The sequence below is a fragment of the Mesoplodon mirus genome (assembly GCF_964341445.2).
Source record: "Mesoplodon mirus genome assembly, chromosome: X".
Taxonomy (NCBI): domain Eukaryota; kingdom Metazoa; phylum Chordata; class Mammalia; order Artiodactyla; family Ziphiidae; genus Mesoplodon; species Mesoplodon mirus.
In genome coordinates, this window is record NC_138981.1 from 78,408,919 (window position 1) to 78,420,944 (window position 12,026).

Here is a 12,026-nt window from a genome sequence, read left to right on the forward strand (position 1 = left end):
ATATTCTTAGCAAAATATGTTAGTGGCATGGATAGTGTGCTCACAGTGGAAGCACTGGGAGTGTTCAGATCTTGTATATAAAACTGTTCCTTGATATCAACAGGGGGTTGGTTCCAGGACCTCCTATACATACCAGAATCTGTGGATGCTCCAGTCTTCTACATAAAATAGTGTAGTATTTGCAGATAATCAAACACAAACTCCCATATACTTTCAATCATCTCTAGATTACTTATAATACCAGTACAACATAAATGGTATGGAAATAGTTGTAAATACAATGTAAATGCTATGGAAATAGTTTCTGGCACACAGCAAACTCAAGTTTTGCTTTTTGGAGCTTTCTGGATTTTTTTTTTCAAGTAGTTTTGATCCATGGTTGGTTGGTTGGTTGGTTCAGATTTGGCGCCCACAGATATGGAGGATTACCTGTATATCCAGTAATAATTACTCACTTCTATACATCAGAAGGTAATTGCCATGTTAAAATAAGAAAACATATGAGGAAAATGTGAGTACATTTATATATCCATAAATGTATAACTAAACTAATAATTATTAACATATATAATAAAGTATAATAATAGGTGTTTTTTAAAAAAGTGTTTCTCAATATAGTGAATCAGTAACAGAAAACAGAATTTCCTTTTTTATAGCATGTAAATGCTTATGGGTAAAGTAAATATATTTGTAATATTACTAATATGTTATGTCATAAATCAATGAAGGAAAAATTCCTTAGCAATTTTTTACAAGCATCAGTTTTTTTTTTTTTTTTTTTTTTTTTTTTTTTTTAACTCACAAGCCTTGCAAGCATGGTGGAAAATATTTTCCTTCTGTGGCTGGCTCTTAAGTATAAAGCTTTAGATAATTTTGGGTACATAAGGAAGACAATCAGCTGGATTTGGGTCATAATGCAAACAAAGGTCCTATGCATGAGGTGATTGCAATTATATTATGATACACTGATGAAATTTATTTATCTTTATAATGCAAGAAATGATATTATGTATCTATTCCATTTATAAAGCACATTGATTCAGTATGATTCTTAGAAACTGATAACTAGCTGAGTAAATAAATCTCTCTCTTAAGCTCAAATGCAATCAGTGTATGATAATGAATAAAGAATTTAAGGCCAGAACCCATGTAGGATAATGAGGAATTAATGATTATCAATATCAGAATTTCCTTTCAAAAGGCTATCACAAAAATATGCTGATAGACAGCATGGAGAAAAAGAAAAGATTCTTGGAAGAGACATGGTCCTATTTTTCATGATAAGCTATTCTTTTTTATTTCTTTTGATAGAGGACAATAATCCAACCCTCAATTTTAAATTGTTTTGAAAAATATGTTTTAAAATGAACTAAACTATTACAATATAATAAGTGAATTCAGAGAGAGGATGTCATCAAGATGGTGACATAGGTTGTTTGTGACATCAATTCCCTTCACAAGAAGATTAACTAACGACTCTTCAAGAAGAGGGCATCACTGAGAGGATCCTAAAACACAGGGGTGAAGCTGAAACACCTCCATGTACAACAGAGACCAAAACAGACTGCATTTGAAGGATAAGAGAAGCAGCTACATGACTGCATTGTCCCTCACCCAGGCCAGTATGGCTCCACTCAGAGAAGTCTCCCTTGATCCTATTTTTCTTCCAGTGGGAAAAGAGAACCAGGGGACAACCAAGTACTTTCAGCATCATGGGTCACTCTTCAGAAGCCCCTAATTAGATCTCACATCATGGGATTGCAGGGAAATCTGCAAGCTTCAACCACTGTGAATATGACTATGATGGTAGACTGGAGGCAGGAGTGGGGTGGGAGGTGTGGTTGCAACAAAAAGCACAAGGGTCTTGGCAGATAGAGTTCATATCTGCAGTACTTAAGTAGTAATTCCAACCAGCAGCTTTGCTCAAATGTAGAAACAAGTGAAGGTGCATTCTGACCAGGGAACTCAGCAGGCTGCAGATATGCCTGATTCACATCATCAAATGAGGAATTTTGTTGGCCCTAGAGCCCAGCTTGCCAATGCCCAGGTGAGGAGCTGGATCACAGACCCACTCACTGTGGAGAGTGTTTTCCAGCCCCATCTGACCAGAAAGTCTGACAATAACTCCTGGAAGCATTGTGGCCCAGTGGCACTAAAGCTGAGAAGGAGGCAAGCAAAGGTGATTACCCCCAGAGCAAAGTCAGTACCAGGTGTGGAGCATTCTCAGGCTATGCACAGGTAGGGGGATGAATTCACAGACAGTGCTGGGGAGGATGTGGAGAAAAGGGAACCTTTGTGCACTGTTGGTGAGATTGTAAATTGGTACAAGCAATATGGAAAACTGTATAAAGCATCCTCAAAAAATTAAAAAATAGAATTCCACTTCAGGGAATATATCCAAAGGAAAATAAAACACTAACTGGAAAAGATAGCTGCACCCTCGTGTTCATAACAACATTATTTCCAATAGCAAAGACCTGGAAACAACTAACTTGCTCATCAACAGATGAATGGATAAAGAGGTTTTCGTACACAATAGAATATCATTCAGCCATGAAAAAAAAGAGGAAATCCTACCATTTGCGACAAAAGGCATTATGCTCAGTGAAATAATTTGGACAGAGAAAGACAAATACTGTTAGGTGTCACTTATATGTAGAATCTAATAAAAATAATTTTAAATCCCCACCAAACTCATAGAAAAAGAGGAAAAAAAAGGTAAGAATTTTTGTTTGTTTGTTTGTTTTTTGCGGTACACGGGCCTCTCACTGTTGTGGCCTCTCCCGTTGTGGAGCACAGGCTCTGGACACGCAGGCTCAGCAGCCATGGCTCATGGGCCTAGCCGCTCTGCGGCATGTGGGATCTTCCCGGACCGGGGCATGAAACCGTGTCCCCTGCATCGGCAGGCGGACTCTCAACCACTGCACCACCAGGGAAGCCTTTTTTTTTTTTTTTAAGAGGTAAGATTTGTGGTTACCAGAGTCATGGGTTAGGGGGAGGGAATTGGAGGAAGGTGGTCAAAAGTTACAAACGTCTAGTTATAAGATAAATAAGTACTGGTGATGTAATGTACAACATGATAACTATAGTTAATACCACTCTGTACTATATAGAAAAGTTGTTAAGAGAGTAGGTCCCGAGAGTTCTCATCACAAGGAGGATTTTTTTTTTCTTCTTTCTTTTCTTTTTATTGTATCTATAAGAGAAGATGGATGTTAGCTGAACCTCTTGTGGTAATCATTTCACAATATATGAAAATCAAACCATCATGCTGCAAGCTTAAACATATATAGTGATATATGTCAATTATTTCTCAATAAAGCTGGGAAAAAAAGTGAATTCACTGATAGACTCTCCCCTTCTAGGTTAGGTATTGCTTGATTTAGTAACTATTTGTAAACTATTAAACAAGTGATAAAGTGGACTTAGCTGTAATTACTTCTTATTTATAGCAGAAACAAAGTAGCTTGAAACTGCTGTAATTTCTTATTTTTTTCTTTTTTTACTAACTGAGATCTTAAATGATTTCCTTTGGTTTTTACTTTTAGTTTTAGTTGGACTTTTTCTCGTGCAGCTCCTTCTTCATGAATTGATCCAACACTCTTAGTGGATTCTGTCTCAGTTGTTAGATAAAAGAGTAAAAGATACTTCCATTTAAAACACTGTATCAACTGATTAAGGTGTTAACAACTTTTATCTGGACCAATTACCATTTACTTTTCAATTACTAGATTAAGAGACTGCTTCTGGTAGAATTCAAATAAATTAAACAGTTGGGGAACAACAGGTCTACTGTGTGTGTCTGTTCTTGAAAGTACTTACATTTGAAATGAGTTGTAAGAGAGCTACAGCTTATAATGTATAGATTCCAGTGCAGGATGTTTAGTGAGTTTTAGAAATAAATGAACATCACAGTGGAAAAGAACACAGTCTAAGAAACACTAAATTTTTACCATCCTTTTTGTGACCGCTAATTAAACAATGCCTTGCCTGTATCTAATACTAACTAACACTGATTATGCTGATACTATTCAAATATCCAGGGAGAATATGTTTATACTCCTGATGGTGTTCTTAATTTTTATGATGGATGTGTGTGCTATCTATCACCAAGTGTTGAATTTCACCAATTTCACAGTCTCACACTGGGCCTTTTCATCCCTTGAATCTGTCAACTCAGTGGCAGTTTTAATGCAATATAGTTTAATTTTGCAAAAAGATATTGCAGAATAAATGATAGCTCAAGCTGAATAGTACCCTGCACGGAGTTTAAGGGTAACTGAAAATTAAGAGTAAGGTACCCAGAGTGAAAAACATCTGTCTCAAAGTGCACTGTGGGGCTTCCCTGGTGGCACAGTGGTTGAGAATCTGCCTGCCAATGCAGGGAACACGGGTTCATGCCCCAGTCCAGGAAGATCCCACATGCCATGGAGTGGCTAGGCCCGTGAGCCATGGCTGCTGAGCCTGCGTGTCCGGAGCCTGTGCTCTGCAATGGGAGAGGCCACAACAGTGAGAGGCCCGCGTACTGCAAAAAAAAAAAAAAAAAATATATATATATATATATATATATATATATTGTGCTGTGACTAATGGAGACACTGAGCTACCTCTTTTTCCTTATAATGCCATATATGTGTATTCATTGGTAGTATTGGTATATTGGAATTACTCATAATACTTAACATTGATAGGACAGTATGTACCATGTAAATTTTTTAAATTTATTTTTTATTAAAGTATAGTTGAATTATAATGTTATGTTAATTACTGCTGTACAGCAAAGTGACTCAGTTTGAATGAAGATAGAGAATGAAAAAACAAGTCAGGAAAATCTTGATCTTAATCATGTATAGAACTGAGAACAGAGCCTGGTTTTTCTTATGGTACTGTTATAGGAAATGGCTTGTAAATGCAGTGAGACTCAGGAGATTTCTCTTCCATTTAGTTAAATCATGGAAGCAATTTTAAGTTAAAATTGCTTCCTTGATTGTTGCAAACTTACTTCAATTTATATTTAAAATCTTCTGTATTTTCTCACTCAACTCTTTCATATTCCTGTAGTACATATTTCATTTTTGTCCTTATTCCCTCTCTATATATATATCAAAAATTTTTTAAAATCTCTCTAAAATCAGATTGATTTCCTATTTTCAGTCAATATCATATGATAATGAGAGAGCAGTGGTAATTTAGAACAACAAGATGGTATTATTAAAAATAGCATATGAGATTATTTTAAGCTGATATATTGTAGTTAAAGAGGAAATAAGAATTAGGTTGATTATATGACCATTTTATAATTTATTATACTATCACATTTGCAGAAATATTTTCAAATATGTATTTGTTAGTCAAAATCAACTTATCACTAATAATTGAGGCCATGGATAATTGAGAATCTTCAAAAAAATGTATGGACCCAAAATATTTCTTAGGTTCAGTTCTGGTGTTCTAATATCCTAGGAATGTTGTGAATATTTGTTAAGGAGATTTAAGGGAATTTTAATTCTAAACATAATAATATTTTTAAAGAAACCATATTTCCAGGGCTTCCCTGGTGGCGCAGTGGTTGAGAGTCCACCTGCCGATGCAGGGGACACGGGTTCGTGCCCCAGCCCGGGAGGATCCCACATGCCACGGAGTGGCTGGGCCCGTGAGCCATGGCTGCTGAGCCTGCACGTCTGGAGCCTGTGCTCCACAATGGGAGAGGCCACAACAGTGAGTGGCCTGCATACTGCAAAAAAAAAAAAACAAAAAAAAAAACATATTTCCATAGTATTAATCAGAGTTAATTGATAATGTATTTTCACTAGTTTCTATTATGTTGCAAGATAACCTAGAAAATCTACATGAGACATATAAACGTTTTGCCTAGTATAGTATTCTTAGAGCTCTATAGAGTTCATTTATTGAATATTTATTTCCATTTATTTGTATATGAATGCTTTCACTGTTAGTATGTATGACTGCATATATATATATATATATATATATATATATATATGTAAAATACATTTACATTTAACTTTAAATAAATAGCATACATTTCTATGTACACTAGTTGACTAAGTAATTTCAGAGATAAATATCTAACTCTTCTGGGATATCTAATGTAACTTTGACTTATCTATTGTCATTTCATTTTCAAACGTTAATAATGAGGTTTTTTGATTCTTTTGAGTTTTTTATTCTAGATTTTAAATCCTAAGGATGTGTGTGTGTGTGTGTGTGTGTGTGTGTGTGTGAGTGTGTTTTGAAATAAAACTTTTTTTACTTTTTGGTGAAGCAGTTGCCACTTACATTTATTTACAAGAAATAAATTCTACCTGCTATCAACTCTATTGAGGTAGTATTTATCCCATTAATGTGTCAACACAAATAATCAATAAATAATCTATAAGAACAGAAGAGAGTTTTTAAGAAACTACTCTTGAAATTGTATAGAACATCACTGGTACCATGCTTTCCATTTCTTGTTAATGTAACAGAAGTACATTAGGTATATATTTGTTCTTCAGTTCCCCTAATGTACACCTTGTGTCTATGTCATGAAATCATAACTTTCAGTGGGCACAACTACTTTAGAAGTGAGATACACTATGAGAGATTTGAATTAATCTTAAATGAGTGGATTACTGGGAGAGTTAGATACAACTATACGAACATCTCATTCTTCTGATTTGTATTGACTATATTAGGTTTCTTTATTTATATTATGCATTTTCAATGTGGTAGAAACAATATCCAAGTATTCAATAACTATTTTGATCAATCTAGTTAATAAATATTGTTATCGTGTAAATTAAAAAAAATTACAATCACATCTAAGTGCTGGGAATTTTCTCCCTTCTATTTTTCTTCAATTAGCTGAAAAGAAATGTTCAATTAATAATATAGTTTTTAATAATTTATCCATAGTCAATGCTTAAAATTAGTGGCACTCAAAATTTAGTGAACATAAGAATCATGAAGAGTGCACGTAAAAATGCAAATTTCTAGACCATGATACCTGAGATTCTGATTCAATAGGTCTGTGATGGGACATACTAATTTGAATATTTAATTAGACCTTATCACTCACCACCACCAACCCCACTATTCCTAGACCATGTACTGAGAAATACTGGTTTAAATGATGCAAACTTCATGCTGCTATGGGGGAGAAAAAATAATTTGAATTTATTCAAATAATCATTTTTAAATGCATTATTTTCTTCAATGGTTAAAGCAGATGTGCAATCTATCTTTGATAGGCCACAAACAGGCAGTTTTATTCAGCATAAAGTTTAAGTTAAATTATGTATATGCCAGAATGACTTCCCTATACCTCAATATGTGAACATTTCTTCCATCTATTGGATTTTCAAAGCCTCATTTTTATATTTGTATTTTTTTTTCTTCTGAAGTGGATCACAGAACTGTACATATTCCTATATTTATTATATAAATATTAAAAATCAAATAAATTCAATTGTTTTAAAATACATGTACCAAATTCTAAATTTCTGAAAATTATTATCAATTAATTGTTTTATAAAGTCACATTTTGTCCATTCCCCCAACTACCAGCCCTGAGATTACAGCCTTAGATGTTCATAGCACAAGTCACTTATCTTAATCTTTCTGTTTTATCCAAAGATGGTTTATCCCTTGTCTCCCAGAGAGCACTCACTGTCTCCAGATATTTAATTCTAAGATTGTAACAATCAGAAAGACTTTTATTAATACTTTAGAGTATCAATGAGAAGTCCTTTTTTTTCCACCTTAAGAAATGTCTATAAGGTATGTAAACTTCATATTATACTACCTTTTTAGTTTGATAATTGATTTAACTTGTTTGACTAAAGAATGATTCTCTGGGAAAATGAACTTTTTTGTTGGCTCATTTGAGAGTAACAGAAAGTTCAGTGGCTTATCTGGATATGAGTTGTTTTCAAGTATAATAAGTTTATCTGAGCAAACTCACCATGAAGTGTAAACTTCTATGATGCTTTGATAATCAGGAACTATATTTATTCATGTTTCTGTCCCTTGCACTTAGCACAGTATGTAGTACATTGTTGACATTTAACAAATGCTTTTGGAATTTAATTGGATAGGATGTTTAAAATGATAATTCATATCACTATGTATGCATAGTGATGCAGATCATATTTATTCATATTTAAAGTGTGTATGAAAATAAACTATTTTCCAAAAGGGCTATCAAATTGAATTATCAGTAACCATCTTGAAATTATAAGTATTCTAGTAATTTTTGTTAATATTAATATTAATCCATGGGAGAGAAAACTTGGATGTGATTTCTTCATAAAATAATGGCAGCACAAAATTTTTAAAAAGAGATTAAAAAATAAAAGCTCCTAAATATTTGGGATTATTAAATACCAAATTAAGCATGCACATTTTATAGAGTTCACTTTCTTGTGAATCTTTCTGTGTACGTTTTTGAGAATTAGCTTAAATTTACATTTATTTTAAATTATTATTACTTTAAACAATATAGCCAATAGTATTTAGCTAAAATAATCTCAGTTTGAAGTTTTTGCTTATCAATACTTGTTTAAATGACTTTGAATATGTCATATTTGTTAAAATTAATTTTAAAAATAACTCCAGGGACTTCCTTGGCAGTCCAGTGGTTAAGACTCCACATTTCCACTGCAGGGGGCATGGATTCAATTCCTGTTCTTGGGACTAAGATCCCACATGCCACGTGGCAAGGCCAAAAATCAGTCAATCAATCAATAAATAAAATAACTCCAGAAGGAAAATAAGACATATTGATGCACTTGGATTTGTGAAAAACATGTTGTATGTATGTGTGTGTGTGTGTGTGTGTGTGTGTGTATCTTGTGTAACTTCAAGATTATCTCTGTTTTGTCTTCCCCTTGCCTATTATGTCTGAGGTCATATTTTTAAATTTAAACATCACAACAAATTTTTTTGAGTTATCATTTAGATCAGAGTAAAATCTTCTATATAATGCACCATAAATAGACTTTTCCAACTTGTTTTTAAAACCAGTTGTGAGTGAACAATTCTCTTTAATTTGAATTTATCCCATTTCTTATGACCAACTTCTAAACTTAGAGTTAAACATTTTACCATCAAGTTACTTGTCTTATTTTCTCAAGGGGTGTAATTATTTTGTTTTATTACTACAACAAAATTTGAATAGGTTCATAGATATGCTACTTAAGAGGAACATGAAAACTAACCTAACTTAAACTAAACACACTGAACAGATTTGAAGATTTGCTGCTCCATGAAACTATTGAACCAAAAACATCCAGCAGCAAATTACAGCATATAATATAATCTATATACAGCATATTCATCTTTCAATAATAGAGTTACATTAATTATTTTGTACCATATTTCCATCAGGAAGCTGTAAAGGATGTTAAGTTGCCTGGTTGCCAGTGGTTGCTAAGTGAAGGTGAAGTCTTGATTAGCAAAATATTTTCCAGGGGCTGATGTCAAATGGAAGCAAATCTTAGGGGTTTGCTACATTGTTTCCCTGTCAGTAAAAGAAATAGTATTTGGTTCACTTAACTCTTTTCAGTATTACTTTTTGGAAAAAAAATAAAAATAAATCTCTTTACTTATTTATGGCAATAACTTAATGCTCCAATATTTTTAACTTTAGTATTCTGTCTGAATTTAAACATTATTACCTAATGGTATTTCCTAAAGTGTCACCAGTTCTTGACCTTTATGTCATTTACTTATGGGTCACTTACCTTTTACTCAAAGATTTAAAAATATGTTCAAAATCATCCTTTTTAAAACAGATCATTTATCAGTAATGTTGGGAATCAGTAATAGAAAAAACTTTCAGACACCCAAGGAAATAGTCTATATAATTTCTAAGTACAACTATAATTATTGTATGTGTTGATCGCTTACTGAAGAATTGTCAGGGCATGCATGGAAAGCACTAAAAGACATTATTGCAAAATCTCATAGGAACTTCAGAGATCTAGAGATAACACTCCTCATTTAACATTGTAAAATATGACCTACTGTATTTTGTAGGATCTAATCTTTTCAATGTGTGTATCTTAAACCAAATTGTAGAATGCACTTTAAGAATAAGTACTTTTGGAAGATTTATTGAATTTGAACATTAATTAAATTCATTATTGGGCCTGGAGTTCTTATATTCAGTTCAGAGTATTATAAATGAAGTTGTCTCAACACCAGAGAGCTTAAAGTGCTTCTAAGTACAAATATATTTTAGCAACATTTTTTCCTCCATGGAATCAAATTCATATATTTAATTTTAACAGTTGTATCATTGAAGTTGTCTTCTGTGTCAATAAAAGCAGAATTTTGTATTATAAAGACTGCACCAAATAACTAATGCTTATTAAATCAAATTGTATTATTTTTTATCATTCATACATACATATAAACTGAAAATATGGTTTAATACTTCTAATACCATTGGAATTATCTTTGTTTTTGTTCAGAACAATACTGCATGTTAGCATGATCAAGTTATAGATAGATAATTTTATATCTATGAAGTTTCTCACACATATATACACACACACACACTCTATCATCATTTTATGCCATGGTCACCTCTATGTTAATAATAATAATAATAGGTATATCATATGTATCATTCATCAAAATGAACAAGAACATTTCCTGAATGCAAAAGGAAATGTCTCATATAAAAATTATGAAATAATGTCTAATTAGACTACAGTCTGACATTAGAATCCCATTATTCTAATGACTCAATTTATTTTAAAATGTCAAATTGTCTATTCAAAAATATTTAGAAAATTTAAGCAGGACTCCTTGTTTTCCTTTTTGTCCCCTTGAAATTATAGTCAAGGGATTATGTAATGAAACATCTGAGTCCTACCTTAGACCCACTGAATCAGAATATTTGAGGGTTGGATCCTAGGAAACTGCATTACTAACACATCAACTAGGTGATTTGTACGCACCTAGTGTTTTCTAAACCACGGAATAGCTGGTTGCATTAGCTGGCTAGCAATTTTACCAAAATTGAATGCCGTTTTCTCCCTAATTCCCAAATACAATGAAAGGCAACAAAAGTAATATTACAATAGGTGCAAATAATGTATTTAAGGTAAACACATAAGATTGATTTGAGGGTTTTGGGTTAGGAAACAAAATATTTCACTAGTTTCTATTTCATCCTCAATTTAGATATATTTTAGAAATATGTGTATATAACTTTTATAAAGCAATGAAAAGGATAGTGCCATATCAATTTTCCCTTGGGACAGTAGCATAATAATTGTTTTCACCTTTTTAACTTGTAGATCACTCTGAGGTTATTTTTAATACCATTTGTGTGTGTGTGTGTGTGGGTGTGTGGGTGGGTGGGTGTGATAAATGGAATATAGGGGTGTTCTTGTTTGTATGTAAAATAAATAGAGGGAGGTCTGCTTTTAGAAAAATATATCTGTATAAAGAGTTGCACAATAAAAGAGTACAGTAATACTACAGATACTAATACTTTGCAATTATTCTTCCTTCCACCTCAACTATATTCACCCCTACATTGCTTACTGCTACCTTCCATCACTGATGCTAGAAGATGCAGCTATTTTAATTTACTCTTTGATTACCAATGGGAATTATAGAATGCCAAATATTTTTTAAAGAGTAACAAGAGTTCAAAGGAAATATTGGATTGGTCTTTTTTTTTTTTTTTTTTTTTTTGTGGTATGCAGGCCTCTCACTGTTGTGGCCTCTCCCGTTGTGGAGCACAGGTTCTGGATGTGCAGGCTCAGCAGCCATGGCTCACGGGCCCAGCCTCTCCACGGCACACAGGATCCTTCAGGACTGGGGCACGAACCCGTGTCCTCTGTATCAGCAGGCGGACTCCTAACCACTGCGCCACCAGGGAAGCCTGAAATATTGGTCTTTTAATCTCATATATTTTCAGGATGTGACCCATTTTACCTGAGTAGCAGTTGTTTTTGATGTGCTCTGATGAGCACCAGGTAAAGAAGATGAAGTTAAACATGCTT

General features: G+C 33.3%; 1 protein-coding gene across 8 annotated transcripts in view; it reads left to right on the forward strand.

The window, feature by feature from the left end:
* PCDH11X (protocadherin 11 X-linked) overlaps positions 1-12,026 on the forward strand; it is a gene marked incomplete at both ends in the record, with an annotated part of 677,500 nt that overhangs the window by 465,591 nt on the left and 199,883 nt on the right. The gene's annotated exons all lie outside the window — the stretch shown is intronic.